The following is a 16189-nucleotide window of genomic DNA, read 5'->3' as shown; positions in this document are numbered from 1 at the left end:
GAAAACAGGGATTGCAAGGAAGGGGAGAACTATTTACATGGGGGGGGACGGGGCAAACGGGGGGCACAAATAAATAAGTCCAAACTATATACAAGGGGGGGGCCACGTCCTGGGCCCTACGCCCCTATAGTCCGGCACTGGGGGTGGGCGGCCGGGAGCCCCGCCTCGGCCGCAGCCCTGTCCAGGGCTGGCTGGGGGCCGGGTGGACCGGCAAATACGTCTGGTGAGTCTCAGCTGGCCCCAGGTCTCCCTCGGCGGTCCGGCCCTCGGTGGCAGGTGGCGGGGCGATGGCAGACGGCGCGGCGACGAGCGGAGCAGTGGTTGGTGCGGCTGGTGGAGCGCTCAGGGCGGGCGCAGCGGCGGCCGGCGTGGCATCGGGGGGCCAGGTGGTCTACTAGGCGGTTGAATGTCTCCATGTAGGCCCTCCATGCCTCTTGGCGCCAGGTCAGCGCCCGCTCCTGGAGGTGGAGGCGGCGTTGCTCCACCTGCAGGTGCTGCTCCGTGACCTCCAGCTGCCGATGATGGATGGCCAGCAGCTGGGGGTCCGTTGCGGTCGGGTGGTGGTGCTGGGTCCGCCGACTTGCCCGCCGTGGGGCTGGTCGGTCCTCCGCCGAGGGGCTGGCCTGGAGCGATGGCCCTGGAGGGGATTCCGGGACCACTGAAGCCTTGCCAGCACTCTCCGGTCCTTCCGATGGTGCAGCTGTGGAACACAGGAGGGGGGGAAGAAGAGTGGAGACAGGCGTTAGTGTAGGCCCCGAGCCGTGGCCCTTGTCCCCCCACCCCTGTGCTGCAGGTTCCCCATCCCTGTCCCCTGGAGATGCTGCTGTGATGGGGTTCATGGTTCCCCCTGAACTGCACCCCATCCCCCGGCGGGAGTGACTCTCACTTCACTCAGCAGGGTCTGACAGGAGAGGTTTCTTAGGCCACAGATGCCCAGTTTCTCCCAGAAGTGACAGTACAGCAGTCAGAGACAGTCCTTCCAACCCGTCCTGAGGAGAAGACCCCAAGAGGTGCCCCTCTGGGGTGTAGCTTTCCCCCTCGTCAGGCTGCCTGCCTTCCAGCTCTCCCTTCCCCTAGCCTCTACCTGTGGCCCCCCCCCGATTCAAAGCCAGCTTGGCTCCTCCCTCCTCTTTGTTCAGGGCAGAGGTGTAACCTGCCAGTTGTAGCCCCAGGATCATCCTTTGCCCCTGGGAGCTATTCAGCTTGTTGCTCATATCTAGCCTGAGTCTCGCATTTGCACTCCCCCCACTCCATCACATGCTGCTGCGGCTGCTGCTGCTGCTGCTGCTACGGGGTGTCCCACCCCCTCCTCCCAGGGGACCCTAGAGGTTCCGCTCCCCCCTGGCCCGGGGATGGGGCATGGCACTGCCGTGCTGGGGGGGGGGAGCAGGGGCTGATGCCCTCCTGTGAGGGACATGGCCATCTGGGCATGTGGAAGGCCCTGGCCACATATCTATTACCCCTGCCCCTCAACCCCGGGGGTGTACACCGGGGGGGTACATACCTGTAGGTCCACTCCCTCGGTCGGGGTACACCCGGGGGGCAGACGCCCGGCTGCTGCTGTGGGATGGGAGGAGGATCTGCAGCCCCGTCTCAGTGTAGGAGGAGTCCCCCTCCTCCTGCTCCGGTGCCCCGGCGGTGGGCTCCAGGGGGGGCCCCCGGGCTGCGGGGCTTGCCTCCAAGGCAGACTCCGGCTCTGGGGCCTACTGGGGCTCCTCAGCTGAGGTGTCAAGAGTGGCCGGAGGGGAGGAGGTGTGCCGGGGGCCCAGGATGTCCCTGAGCTCCCTGTAAAAGGGGCAAGTGATGGGGGCGGCCCCAGATCGGCCAGCCACATCCCGGGCCCGGGTATAACCCTGCCGCAGCTCTTTCACTTTACTCCGGACATGGTCCGGAGTGCGGGCAGGGTGACCTCAGGTGGCCAGGCCCTTGGCCAGCTGAGCGAATGCATGTGCATTCCACCTCTTGCTTCCCATTACCTGGAGCACCTCCTCCTCGCTGCAGAGCCCCAGCAGGTCCCGAAGCTCGGCCTCCATCCAGGAGGGGCCCCGCTGCCGCTTCCCGGCCTGGCTGCCAGCCTGGGAGCCCTGGCTGCCCTGGCTCCCCTTGGGGTGGGGTCCCCTGGGGGCTCTGGGGGGGCTGCCAGGCGGCCATCACAGCTGGGGTGGCTGTCTGTGCTGGCTGCTGAGGGACGTGCAGGCTGGCCGTGTGTCTGGGCTGCCGCGTTCACGTTCTCTCAGCTTCCTGCACAGGAAAGGGAGGGGGCGGGGACCTTTAAGGGGCCTCTCCACGCGGCCACCATTGAGCTGAGGGGCTGGAGAGAGCGTCTCTCAACCCCTCAGCTGATGGGCGCCATGGAGGACCCCGCAATTTCAATGTTGCAGGACGCGCAACGACTACACGGTCCCTACTTCGACGTTGAACGTCGAAGTAGGGCGCTATTCCCATCCCCTCGTGGGGTTAGCGGCTTCGACGTCTTGCTGCCTAACGTCGATGTTAACATCGAAATAGCGCCCGACGCGTGTAGCCGTGACGGGCGCTATTTCGAAGATAGTGCCGCTACTTCGAAGTAGCGTTCACGTGTAGACACGGCTTAGGAGAGCCACTCCCAATTAAACCAATGAGATTTTATTCCTGCCAGTTTATTACAATATATCTTGTAGCTGCCACCAGGGGATGGGGACAGAGAGAGCACAGGAGTTACACTGGTTATTTGACAGTGCTGGTTACTCAAATATCTCTTAAACTAGAGTTTACTGTATTAATCCCACCCTGGTATGTCTCTTCAGTCAAGTTAGTCTTACAGAAGGCCCATTAAGAAGAGGATTAGACATAGCTTCCTGCAGTTGCCATCTCTCCAGCTTGTTTCCCTCCCACATTCTAGGTGTCACTCAGCAGACTGATGATTGTTTCTGCCTACTCTCTCCTTGTGTGTGACCTGGTTCTTCAAGGAAGCACGGGGGGAGCAAAGAAGCTTTTCTATGCACTCTCCTGGTTAGTCCTAGGACATTGGCATTAAAATGGTCTAGAACCATGCAGCTAAAGTACCAAGCACATCAGAAGAGAAGGAAGAATGTTTCCATGAATAAATGTCAGATGCCATCACTGAATAGCCTAAGGCTCCAGACGGGGGAAGTTCTTTGGTGAATCCAGATGTAAGGAACAAAAATTCCCTCTTAGGAACAGAGAAACACAGACAAAATGTCAAACCAAAAAGGGTCTATAATTTGGAAAGCTCATCCAGGAGCACACTGAATTTTCTTTTTTGCCTTTTCATTTGTGTACCTGTAAGGGCCGTCAGTTATTATCTGTCACACAAAAAGCCAATGTTGCATCCATCAGCACATGCCAAATTTGAAAAATGCAGGAAATCAGTTGTTTCAACCTGCTAAAGCACCAGAGAGACAAACACACCTGAACAAAATATCTAGAGCCATCTAACATGTGATACAGCTACTTACAGTCAGCTCTGTTATCTATTTCACAACACATTTTGAAAAGAAATGCTGATCTTGCATTATCCAAATGCTAATTAAAATGTCACTGTTTCAATTCTTTCTCACTTCACAAAACTTGACCACTGCTGGTCTGAGAACTTTCTGTGCTGAAGATTTCAACATCTGCAACAATCTTCATAGCTGTCACTCTGACCTTCCATGTCATTTCAAATATAGGCTGGAAACGTATTTTTTCCCTTGCCTGTTCCTCTGAATTCCTCCTTCCCCCTGCCATTATGGCTCAATCCGATACAGCTGTTAGGGACGTCATATGTGTCCACCAAATAAAAAGGCAAAATACTATGAAAGCTAATTCTGAAATAAGCAGTAAACTCTGACCTGCTTTGAGAGCTTGATCCTGGATGGCAGAAGTCTGTAGGAGTACAGCATCTGAATTCTATACAAGGGTCAAGTCCTTAAAATAGTATTTATTCATTTTTGGAAAGAAAGTACCATACAGCAAATGGAGAAAGAGCAATACAGGTGCATCACCAGTGAAAACAGTCCCACTGGATACAGGAACTGATTCCCCACTCCCTGCTCCCACAAGTCCTTGGTTTACAGTGTATAATTAGGGAATCTATCAGGGCTTGTATTGTCATCATCAGCTTTACAGTTTGCTGTACATCTGACACATGTAGTTCTTGGTAGGGCCGTATCCTATTATTTGCTAGAAGTGCATTCAAAATCTGAGTGAAATGGTTTCAGTTTTACCATTTTTTCCTGAATGGTCAATAAATAGTAGTCTGACCCACTAAATACTTGTCTTTCTTATGCATGTCTCTTTAGATCCCAGACTGTTTTTTAGTAGTACAAGGAAGGTAATGTTTCAATAGAAATAGTGCCTCTATGCACCAAGCCTTTCTGTCTGTTTTACAGAAACCTCCTTTCACTTCAGGCTCCCTCTTAGCTTTAGAATGCTCTTTATCTACTGTAGGCTGGAGAAGTGTCTCTTCCATTGCTTCAGGCTGAAGGCTTCCTTTCTTTTCTGCAGGCAGATCTCCACTTTGGTCCCTTCCTTTTGTTGCCTGAAGGCCACTTATTTTTTCTTCAAAATTCTTCTAGCTTCTGTGGCCAACACCACCCTCTTCCCCACCTAATGCTTTTGAAATTACCACTGGTTGTTCCTTCCAGTACTGTTGACACCCTCACTTGCCTGTGTGTGTGTGTGTGTGTGTGTGTGTGTGTGTGTGTGTGTGTGTGTGTGTGTGTGTGTGTGTGTGTGTGTGTGAGAGAGAGAGAGAGAGAGAGAGAGAGAGAGAGAAGAGAGAAGGGATTGGAGGAATGCATTATTTCTCTCTTTACTTCTCAGCCTGAATTAAATAAACAGGGTTATGAGGCCTCAAAAATTCCTTCAGGAAATTTAAAAGAACCCACAGAGGCTTAGCTGAGTTTTAAGATTAATGGCTTGCAAATTTTCAAACTAAGCTGTCTATTGTCTGGAGCTTGACTTCTTTCCTGAAACTAGGCAAAACAAAACAAAACAATACAAAACAAAAACAGTGTTCTGAACATAGGCAACTGTGTGTGTGTATGTGAATACTATAACATATTAAAAGCATTTGAGAAAATCATTCTGGGCTGACAGCCTGCATGTTTCAGTCCATTGTGTTTTCAAACAGCTAAAGTGATAATCCCAAAAACGGACTGGCCTTGGAGCACAGCAGAGGTATCCCACTGCTGCATCAGAGAATTCCAGTTCCATTGACTGGCTGCCATAAGAAGTAAGATGGTTTTACAATTAAATGCACTAAAACACACTCTTCTTTTGATATTTAGATAGTGCAGCACTAGACTACATAGCTGGGTACATTTTCTGCCTTGATTATTTAACCGATCCCACTTCTCCCTTGGATTGTTTAATAGCAGTTTCCTCACTACCTTGTTTTAGATATGGCCTAATAATAAAGCAAAGTGGATAAAATTTAATGAAATAGCCCAAAGATAAAGGCAATCTAAACAAGGCTGAATTCTTGGCTCACTATCACTTTACCTAGATTTGATAAGTGACATTGCCTGCATGGCAGACAGTACTAGTTGTCATATTTTCTAAGTTCTTGTCTAGTGGAAAAGTTAATGCATTTTTCTTCTTCCTCTGAATTTCTCAGGGAAGTAATTGCTATGGTTTCTTTCATTCTTTTTTTTTTTTCATGCTACCTGATGAAAACCTTCAGGTCGTTTTGTCAAGATGCCCTTTGATGCCAGGTGAACATCAAATCTATGGACACACACTTGAGTTAGTTCAGGCCTTGCACGTTGCCAAATGAATCATGTGGGAACCTTATTATCAACTTTTCAATGACAGCCTGAAACACATTTACTTGACATTAGCACTTAAAAAAATTCATGTGGTTTTGCTCTAACTCATCCCCTTCAGAAGAAGGAAAGATAGAGACTAAGGACTTGAAAGGTTCTTACTTTTGTCAGTGTTTTGCTCCCTCCAGCATCTGGGTCTATGACTGGAATGCAGCGTGTAGGCAGTGTATACAGAGTTTTATTTTTTTTTCAAAATTATTAAATATTCAAATAAGTAGTTTCATAGATATATTTCAAATCATCCCATGCTTTTGGGAATGTTAAGGTTTCATTTACAAATATTAGCAGTTTACTTTTAAATCAGCTACAGTGAAACTAATAAATTCGGGAGGAAGGGCCGACCCAAAAGAAGCAGCTTGGCTGCCCTGTTGCAAAGGGGGAGTTGCCAAAACATACCGAAGACCAACACATTGTGAGGAGTAATTCAGAAGTGCATAAAGAGTGCATTAAGATTCAGGAAAATAGCACTTACTGGGTGTCCTACAGAAAATCCTGTCCCATAATAAGTGCCACTCTGTTTGATTTCTGCAGGAAGGTGGGACTTTCTGATAAGAACAAAAGTAACTTTTAACTTCAGAGAGAGAAAGGGTCAAAAAGAAAGAGAAGCCAGATAATTACAGGGGACAAATCCAAAATCATCAGACAGGAGTGACTGGTCAAAGTTCACAATCTTTAGAAAATCAGCTGGTGTGGAGGGGAAGGTGGAGTGGAGAACCTACCTTAGGCATGGAAAGTAGCAGTGTAGGGAGAGGGGATGCTGCAGCACTCCCAGGCTTTGTGCACAGCATGGCCCTGTGCTGGAGTCCTAGCTGCCTGTCCATGTCAAGGGGCCTCTGTGCCATTCCAGGGTCTGTCCATCAGCAATGAACTGAGGGCTGGTACCCTAATGGTTCTGGACACTGGCCCCTCGCTACCAGCCCTAGGGTTTTGTTCCTGTGGCCTTAGCCTGGGACACAGTGTGGGGTGCATTCCAGGGTAAGTGTGTGTGTGTGTGTGTGGAGTTTGGTGCAGTTCACTGCCTCCATCCTAAAAAAAGTGTTCCAGCACCACTGGAACCTAGAACCCCTTAGTGTGTGTCTGTATTATGTCTGACACAATGGGGCCCCCATCTCTTTCTAGGTATACTGAAACACAAACAGTAGAAAACTGATGCGGAGGACAAACTGAGTCCAGAAGAAATGACAGTTCTGCCAGCTGTGACAATGTCTACACACTACTTTCAAGTGTCAAAGACCTCACCTGACAACAGACACCTCTCTGGGCAATACTAATGCTTTAACCGGCAGGCATGACTGAAAACATAAGCTGACCAGCAGAAGTATGAGATGAACGGAGATTGGAATAAGAACATTGACAAAAGATCACATTTTGATTTTTCACAGGAATGAGCTCCTTTACTCTTATAGGGACAAATTATATTTACTTCAGTCAAGTCCATTGGTATTGATTTGGTTTACAGTGATTTAATAACTTTCATTGTTATTCTGTTTTTTTAAAAATAAACACTACCTTTTTGCCTGCATCTCTTCCTGGGAATGTAGGCCCCCTTCCCAAAGGGAACAAGACTTACAGTTTTTCTAAAAAATAATCATTAGTCTAATTATCTTACTGGTTCAATCTGTCCTTTCAAGAATCATGTACATCTCTACTTTTTCCTTACCGTGACCCACGTCTTACTAATTTTTCTGTATAAAATATGCATTTGGAAGCTGGCTGACTGGCCTGTGCTGTGCCTCTTCATTCTTAGCAATGTCTTTTTTATAATAAGTACAGTTTATCCAGCCAACAGTTATTGCATAAGCTGCACCTCTCCCCATGACAACAAACCTCTTTTCAAGCATTCTAAAGAGCTTGACTTTATGCAGGCCTGTCTAAACTTTATCACACTGGCCTAGCCTGGAGAATGCACTGAAGTTGCATATCAATCTACCTATTTATTAGTTACTTGTAACGTTTGATTCCTTAATATACTGGGTTTGTGCATGTGATCATGTCTCCCTTAGTCTAACTGAAGGCTAGAGCCTCACAAAATGATGTAAGTTACTCCTTTGGCTTAGGAGGTACACAAGCTGATGGAACCCAATCCAGCTACCACTAAAATCAAGGGAAATATACCAGCTGATTTAGAAGCATAGGACATGGGACTGAAAGGGACATCCTGGGTCATCAAGTCCAGTCTTCTGCTAATCATCAGCAACCCCACCGTATAGCCACTTTCATAAAGGTATCAAGCTTAGCTTGTAACTAGTTGATTACCTCCATGGCTCTTATGGGAAGGCTGGTCCAGAAACTCACTCCTCCAGTGGTTAGAAACCTACATTTATTCATTTCCAATTTATACTCATTTTTCTTTTGTCAACATTCTTTAGCTTAAAGAACTCTTGACACTCACTGATATTTATCTGCTTGCTGTGTGTGTATACACACATGTACATATATAGAAGGAGTAAAAGAGAGAGAAAGAGAACATCTCTGTCCTCAGATTTTGTTTAGCTAGGCAAAACAAGTTAAGTGCCTTCAGAATCCTCTCATAACATAGCCTATAGATTTCCCTAATCTTCTAGAATCTCTTCTTTGCATCTATTCTAGTCTGAATGAATCTTTTTTTGAGCAAGGGGAACCAGTCCCATCAAAGATCTCAGTGGGAAATGGATGGGTAGCTTTGATGCAGAAAGCCTTAAGCTATGTCTACACTAGCCCACCCCTTTCAAAAGGGGGATGCTAATGAGACACTTTGGGATATACTAATGAGGTGCTGCAATGAATACACAGTGCCTGATTAGCATAATGGCAGCTGTGGCACTTCAAAAGTGTTGCTTTTGATTGTGCGTGGCTTGTCTACATGGGGTCCTTTTCGAAAGGACCCTGCATACTTCAAAATCACCTTATTCCTATTTGGAAGTGTGTGAGGTCCTTTCGAAAAGGACCCCATGGAGATGAGCCACACGTGATTGAAAGCAGCACTTTTGAAGTGCCATGGCTGTCATAATGCTAATGAGGCATTGCATATTCATTGAATCACTTAATTAGCATAATCTGAAGTGTCTCATTAACATTCCCTTTTTGAAGGTGGGGGGGCTATTGTAGGCATAGCCTTAGGCAGTGGCCACACTAGGAAGTGACATCGAAAGGGGTAACCCCTATCTGTCACTTTGAAGTGAGCTGCTTCAAAAGGAAGTGACTACGCACAAAATGTGGATTGATGTTGCTATCCACGCCATGAAAGAGACACCCCATAATTTTGAAATGGAGCAGCTACACAGCCACAGCTTCATTTCAAAATAATGGGGAAGGAAATGGCAAGGGCAGGGTTGAATGGCCTACAAGCCCTTCCTGGAGCACAGGGTAGCCACCCTATTAAGGGTCCCCTCCTAAACACACCCCCTCATGCACATGCTGAGGACCCTGGCAGCTTGCAACACGTGACCTCAGCACTTCACTGACGAGGACACCTTGGACATCAGGGCCAGCCTGTTGGCCATCCTGACAGCATGCTATATGAGACTACATGCTGCCCGACACATGGCTGGCCTTCTGCAGGTCCCCCCCACAATGCATCCAGAGCACAATGCATTCCAGGCCCACAGTCAACTCTGGCGGTACCCCACCAGTGGGGAATGGTGGCTGCAAAACTTCCGTATGACTCGGGCCACATTCATGGAGCTGTGCCATTGGCTGGCACCAGCACTTCACCACCAGGACACCCACATGCGGCTCATGCTCACGGCAGAGAAACAAGTAGCCATCGCTGTGTGGAAGCTGGCCACCCCAGAGAGCAACTGCTCAGTCGGCCGACAGTTAGGGGTGGCTAAGGCCACCATTGGGCTCGTACTCCTTGAGGTAAGACACCCTGGGCCACACACCCACAGTGGAGTCCTGGGGAGGGAGTACCCCCAATATGCTACCACACACTCATAGGTGTCTGTGCCCTCCATGCCCTACAGGTTGTCACCACCATCAACAGGATCCTCCTGCATCACCTGATCCTCCATGGGGACATGGATGCTGCCATGGCCAGCTTCCAACAGCTGGGATTCCCCAACTGCATTGGCACATTGGACAACACCCACGTCACCATCCAGGCCCCACCACACAGCCAGGGATGGTACATCAACTGAAAGGGCTACCACTCTGTCATCCTCCAGGCCCTTGTGGATGCCTGAGGACATTTCACAGACATTTGTATGGGCTGGCCAGACAGGGCACACAATATCCATGCCCTGTAGAACTCATGGCTTGGCTGCAGGATGGAAGAGGGCACCTACATCCCCCCCCACGGGATCTGCCAGTGAGGGATGTGATCATGCCCCAGTGCATTGTCGCTGATGCTTCCTACCCTCTCCAGGCCTGGCTAACGCACCCCTACATGGGACACACCAACGAGAGCCAAGACCTCTTCAATGCCCTCCTCAGCCAGGCCAGAAACACTATTGAATGGGCATTCAGCCATCTTAAGGCATGCTTCAGGTATCTCCTGACGTGCCTGGAGGTAGGCCTGCCCAGCGTGCCTGTGGGCATGGGCACCTACTGTGCTGTCCACAACCTTGTGGAAAGCAAGCAGGAGCTCTTTGTGGCACACTGGGCGGCCGAGGCTGTGCCACACTATGAGCAGCCAGGTGCCATCCCGTGTCGTCAGGTGCACTGGGACAGGGTGAGCGTGTGGGAGGCCCTCTGGGAGGACTTTGCCTGGGGGTCCCCATGACCTGGCCTGACCAACGCCATGCAACACCCCCCGTTTTCACCACCACCCCACCAGCACCCGTGCTCGCATGCACCCCCCCTCACCATCCCCACCTGAGGCAAGACACATAACACCATTAAATAAATTCAACTGTTATTTTTGGAAAACAAAGAACATGTGACTATTTACATGGGGGGTAGAGGTGAACTATTTACATGGGGTGGCAGGGGGCCTCAATCCTCTGTGGGAATGGCTGGTCAGGAGCCACAACGGCCCCTGGAGACATGACTACCACTGCTGCAGGGACCACAGTGGGGCCAGGATGGGCAGGTGGAACTGGGAGATAGGGCCAGACTGAGGTATCTAGGGTCTTGGACTCGTGGGGAGGGGGTGGGCCATGGACAGGCAGGGCTCACCTGGCTACAGCCAGTGCACCAGCTCCTGCAGCTCAGCCAGAGACATGTTGGCTGGGAGCAGAGCTGCATGGGTAGAGGTGGTGGAAGGGGTGTGGGAGGGCTGAGGAAGATGGGGAGGCTGGGCGGGGTGGGCCATGACAGAGGAGAGGACCAGGGAGGAGGTTGGGGGCTGGGGAAGAGGTGGGGGCTGTGGGAAAGGCCATCCATGGGGCAGATGGCTGGGCCAGGCAGTTGGTGATGGCCTGGATCAGGGTGTCAAGATACCCAGTCACCCAGTCCCAGGCTGCCCACTCCATGGAGAGCCATTTCTACAGCAAATGGTTCTGCTCCCACCATGCAGCTGTGTGGGCTGCTGCCAGATCATGTGCCCAGCTGCGGTGGAGGCTTCTCCCACCATGGTGCCTGGTCTAGGGAAGTGGCACCCCTTTGCCCTCCTCTGCTGCTCTGGGGCTCCCGGGCATATCCAGGAGGCTGGGGTGCCTGGCAGATGTCGAGGCTGTGAAGACATAAGGAGAGAGGGTGGTGCCCCGTCAGTCACGAGACTGGGTACTGTGGGCCAATGGCCTTGTCCCAACTGCCATCCCGCCCTTCTTGTGGTGAGGGGCTCCGGGGTGGCTGTGGGATCCATCAACATAGGGCTGTTAGAGTGGCTGCCCCAGCCCTTCGCACCCTCCCAGGCTTATGAACCTCATGGCAGCCCATGGCCCCATGAGGGGACCCCGCACACACATGGGCTCCCTCCGGCAGCAATGATGGCCATCCCTGGGTCCCTGGCCCATGGCCGTGTGCCCAGGCCTGTGCTGGCTGTGTGGGGGGACTACCGCCCCCCTGCATGACCAGGGCACCCCCCCCTACACACTGCTATTTGAGGGTTCCTCAGGTGATTCAGGGGAGGCCTGAGTAGATGTGGCACCAGCTAGGGCCCTCGGAGGGCTCGGTGATGTACAGTGGTCTCTTGCTCCTGCTATCACTGTCCCCAGTGGCAGCAGGTACTTTGGGGCCTGCAGTGCGGTGGGGGGCATTGAGGGTCCTGGCTGAGGCTCCTCAACCTGCACCTCCAGCTCTGCCGTGTCCAGGGTCTCCGTGGGCGGTGCAGCCTCCCTGGGTCCCAGCAGCTGGTGGAGCTCCCTGAAATAGAGGCAGGTGGCCGGCGCTGCCTTGGAATGCCAGGCTGAGTCCTTTGCTTGGGCATAGCCCTGCCACAGCTCCTTGATTTTTGGAGCAGACCTGGTCGGGGGGTCTGCAGGGGGTGGCCCCTTGCAGTGAGGTTGCAGGTGAGGTGGGGGCAGAGGCGTCCACGTTTCTCTTCCACTCCTCCATCCTGAGCAGGATGTCCTCGTCCCCCCAGACAGCCAGAAGGTCCCAGACTTCAGCTTGCAGCCATAGAGTCCCCCTCCTCTTTGGGGGCTGCCCAGAGCCCTGAGAATCCTGCCACATGGAACCGTTGGCTCCATGGGGATCCTGGGGGTCTTGGTTGCTGGCCATCGGTATGGCCACGGAGGGGTGTCGCTTTCTGGGGGTGCTTCAGCACGTCGTCTGGCCACCACGTGCTCCTACGTCTACCAGCACACTCTCAGCTTCCTGCATGGGGTTGCTGTGTCCCTGCAGCTTTAAGGCACCTCTAGCCGACAGCCATAGAGCTCTGGCTGCTGGCCAGGCTGTGTCTGTGCTCTGGGGAGGGGCTGGCTCGGTGGAGGACTTTTCATTTTGAAATGGTGGCTGGGGAGCAACTACACACATTTCATTTTGAAATGAACATCGAAAAGAGGCGTTATTCCCAACATGTAGTTGCTCTCCTGCTCGTTTCGAAATTGCCCCTCATTTTGAAATAGCTCAGCTGAGAGGAATCAGGGGATTTCAAAATGTGCCAGGTCCTTTCGAAAAGGACCCCCGTGTAGCCATGCCGAGCTGTGCGTGTTCGAAAACGGCGCTTTTGAAGTGCCGTGGCTGGAAGCATGTGAATGCTAATGAGGAGCTGAATATTCAATTCACCGCTTCATTAGTATTCTTTGATTTGGGCATTAGCATGGCTATTTTAAAGGTTTGGCCAAGTGTGGCCACAGCCTTAGTACCTATAACTGCTGACCTGCTTGAAGCTCGAGGGTAGTCTCTGTGTTCTTGGCCATGGTTTATAACTGAAATGGCACCCCAAATGGGACATGAATTCCCTTCAACCTAAACTCAGGATTAGCAAGGGATCATGTAATTAACTGGCTTTAATAAAGATTGCACAACAGGTAAATTAGTATGAAATTTGGCTCAAGGAGACCAGAAATGCACAGTATTTTTCATTTAGTCTTATTACCGCCCTATTTACCAGAAAAAATACATCAATTATATATTAGAAATACAGTATAAATCCTGAGGCCTTTTATAGTCCTGTGAAATATTCTTCATGTTCATGTTCAAATCTCTTTCTTGGTTGATATTGTGCTTCATCTCTGTGGGTAGCTTGGATCCTCCCTTCTCTGATTACTTCACATTCCTCTGTGCTGAATGGCATAAGCCCATTTTCAGGCCATAAACTTCATATATCTGAAAAAGAAAATTGACTGTATGTGCTCTGTGCCTTTGTGGAGGCCACCCTCCTCCTATTTTGTGTCATCATCAAACATCGGCAAATTTAAAAAATTGTCATACATCTCCTGCCCCTTTCAAAGTCATTTTTAATTAGATAATGCTTAATTAGAGGTTTGTAAAGTGCTCTGAACATGCAAAATGCTATATAAGTGCAAAGTATTATTAATTTGCATCATCCTCATTATTAACTGGGAGCTTTGCTGCAGCAAACCTGTCATTATTGCTCTCCAGCCTGAATTGTCCACTTTTCCCAGATGAAAGGTGATAAAACAATACCAAATCCCCTAAACCAGAGGCAAATAAAGTCTGTGTAGCCATTTCAGCTCAGAATTATGCCTCCAGTAAACAGAATTGATGCACATACAATCACCAGGCTGTCTACATTCATATACATCTGTTGGAGCAGCATGTAGTCTGCTCTCATGCTGATCAGAGTCTTGCTGCTGGATATAGGCTCCATGCAATTATAAATTTAGATGAGCAGACTACAGAATATTGAAAAAAAAAATAAAACCACAAACCCACAAACTCACTTGTCTTCAGGAAGTCCCTTCTCCGTGCCAAGCTAACAACATTGGCAGTGCTTGCCAGCTATCGTCAATTACTCTAGCTTATACTGATGTGACATGCTGACAGAGAGGCAACACAGAGTTCATGGCTGTTGGTGGCTGCCAAAAAGACAAGTTGCATTGCAGTTGGTACATTGGAAACCCATAAAAGCCATGTGGGGGGTGTCAAAATTGGTGCCAGAAGATAGACTGAAATATTTAAATGGTGAATAAGGCAGAATTAAATTAGGCACTTGTCCTAAGAAATGGCAAAACAGCTGCAAGGCTATGACTCCTTGGTATTCCACAGCAGGGTATGAACCCTTTAATGTAGGACAATGCAAATAAGGTCTATTGTCAATTGTCTTCTTGGCTCCAAATAGGTACTGTATGAATCTCTGTCTGGTAAAGCTGTACCTGTGCATAGCAAATTAACCATAGAATTCCAAGTCCATCCTCAGCCCCAAAGCAGATGTAAATTGATACAATTGGTCTGTGATCCAAGAACTATGTTGCTTGCCAGATTTTCTGTGGTAAAAATAGTTTTGCTTTTACCCTGACAATTTTCATAAAGCTAAGATTGGAATCACATTTTTCCATAATTTTTACCTCTTTTCTTCGCATTACTCCTTGCCTTTTTCCACACTGATAACTTTTTTGTGGCATGAAAAGGCAGTCACATCCCTAACACACAAAGGTTCCCTGTGCCTTAAATATTGAGTCTGTTCTGGCATGGCTATGATCTGAAGAAGTGGGTCTGTCCTATGAAAGCTCATCACCTAATAAATTATGTTGTTAGTCTTTAAAGTGCTACTGGACTGCTTTTTGTTTTGATAGTATATAGACTAGCATGGCTTCCTCTCTGTCACTACGCAAAGGATGGGCAAACTGAATTGGTTTTTTTGAAGACCCACCTCATAACTGTAAAAACATAACAATGGTCCAACTACATCAGACCAAACATCCACATATCTCAGTGTCCTGTCTTCTGGCAGTGGTCAACGCAGGTGCTTCGGAGCAAATAAACAGAACAAGTAACCACCAAGACTAAGGCTACACTATGGTTTCTATTTCAGGGTACACATATATCCTAAAATAGAAACTATGCAGCCAAACACCACACTTAAAATAGTGGGGTGATTTCAAGTGCAGTATTTTGTTCCTGTTAACACTTGTCACACAAGGGTTACTGGGAAGTACGAAATAGCCCCTTATTTTGAAACTTGGTGCAGTGCAGCCTCCATCAGGTTCGAAATATAGTAGCTCAAAATAACAACATAATTTGCGCACCACAAATTAAGTAAATTATTTTGAGCTAGGGCTAGCCTTAGCCCAAGTGATTCATCTTTTGTTGCCCCCTTCCAGTTTCTGGCAAACCAAAGCTGAGGACACCATCCCTGCTCATCCCAGCTAGTAGCCATTGAAAGACCTATCCTCCATGAACTTATTCAGCTTTAAACAAAAACAAAAACAAAAACAAAAACAAAAACAAAAACAAAAAGAAACAAACCTGTTATAGTCTTTGCCTTCACAAAGTCCTTTGGCAAGGTATTCCACAGGTTGGTTGGTTGTTGTGAGAAGAAATACTTGCTTTTCTTTGGTTTAAACATGCTACCTATTAATTACATTTGGTGACCCCTCTTTCTTCTGCTGTGAAGAGGAAAAAATAACACTTTCTTTTTTACTTTTGCCAAACTAGTCATTATTTTTCAGACATCCATCATATTTCCTATAAGTCGTATCTTTTCCCAGATGAAAAGTCAGTTGTATAAATCCTGCCTCATACAGAAATCATTCCATGCCCCTAATCATTTTTGTTCTCCTTTTCTGAACCTTTTGGAATTCCAGTATATCTTTTTTTTTTTTTTTTGACATGGAGCAATGAGTTAAAAGGAACGAGTTAAGAGCTACTTCAAAAAAACTAGACGTACACAAATCCAAGGGTCAGTATTTAATGTACCCAAGGGTATGGAGGCAATTGGCGGATGTTGTTGCTGAGCCTTTGGCCATTATGTTTTGAAGAAACTTGGAGATTGGGAGAGATTCCAGATGACTGGAAAAAGGCAAATGTAGTGCCCATATTTAAAAAGGGAAAGAAGGAGACTCTAGGGAACCATAGACTGGTCAGCCTTACCTCACTACCTGGGAAAATAG

The 16189-nt window shown here is 48.8% G+C and overlaps 1 long non-coding RNA gene across 1 annotated transcript in view; it reads left to right on the top strand.

The window, feature by feature from the left end:
- The window catches only part of LOC142010593 (uncharacterized), a 116169-nt gene that overhangs the window by 13236 nt on the left and 86744 nt on the right, over positions 1–16189 (top strand). The gene's annotated exons all lie outside the window — the stretch shown is intronic.

This window comes from Carettochelys insculpta, chromosome 3 (genome assembly GCF_033958435.1).
Source record: "Carettochelys insculpta isolate YL-2023 chromosome 3, ASM3395843v1, whole genome shotgun sequence".
Taxonomy (NCBI): Eukaryota; Metazoa; Chordata; order Testudines; family Carettochelyidae; genus Carettochelys; species Carettochelys insculpta.
The sequence above is the reverse complement of the archived record's forward strand: the minus strand, read 5'-3'. Positions and strand labels throughout refer to the sequence as shown.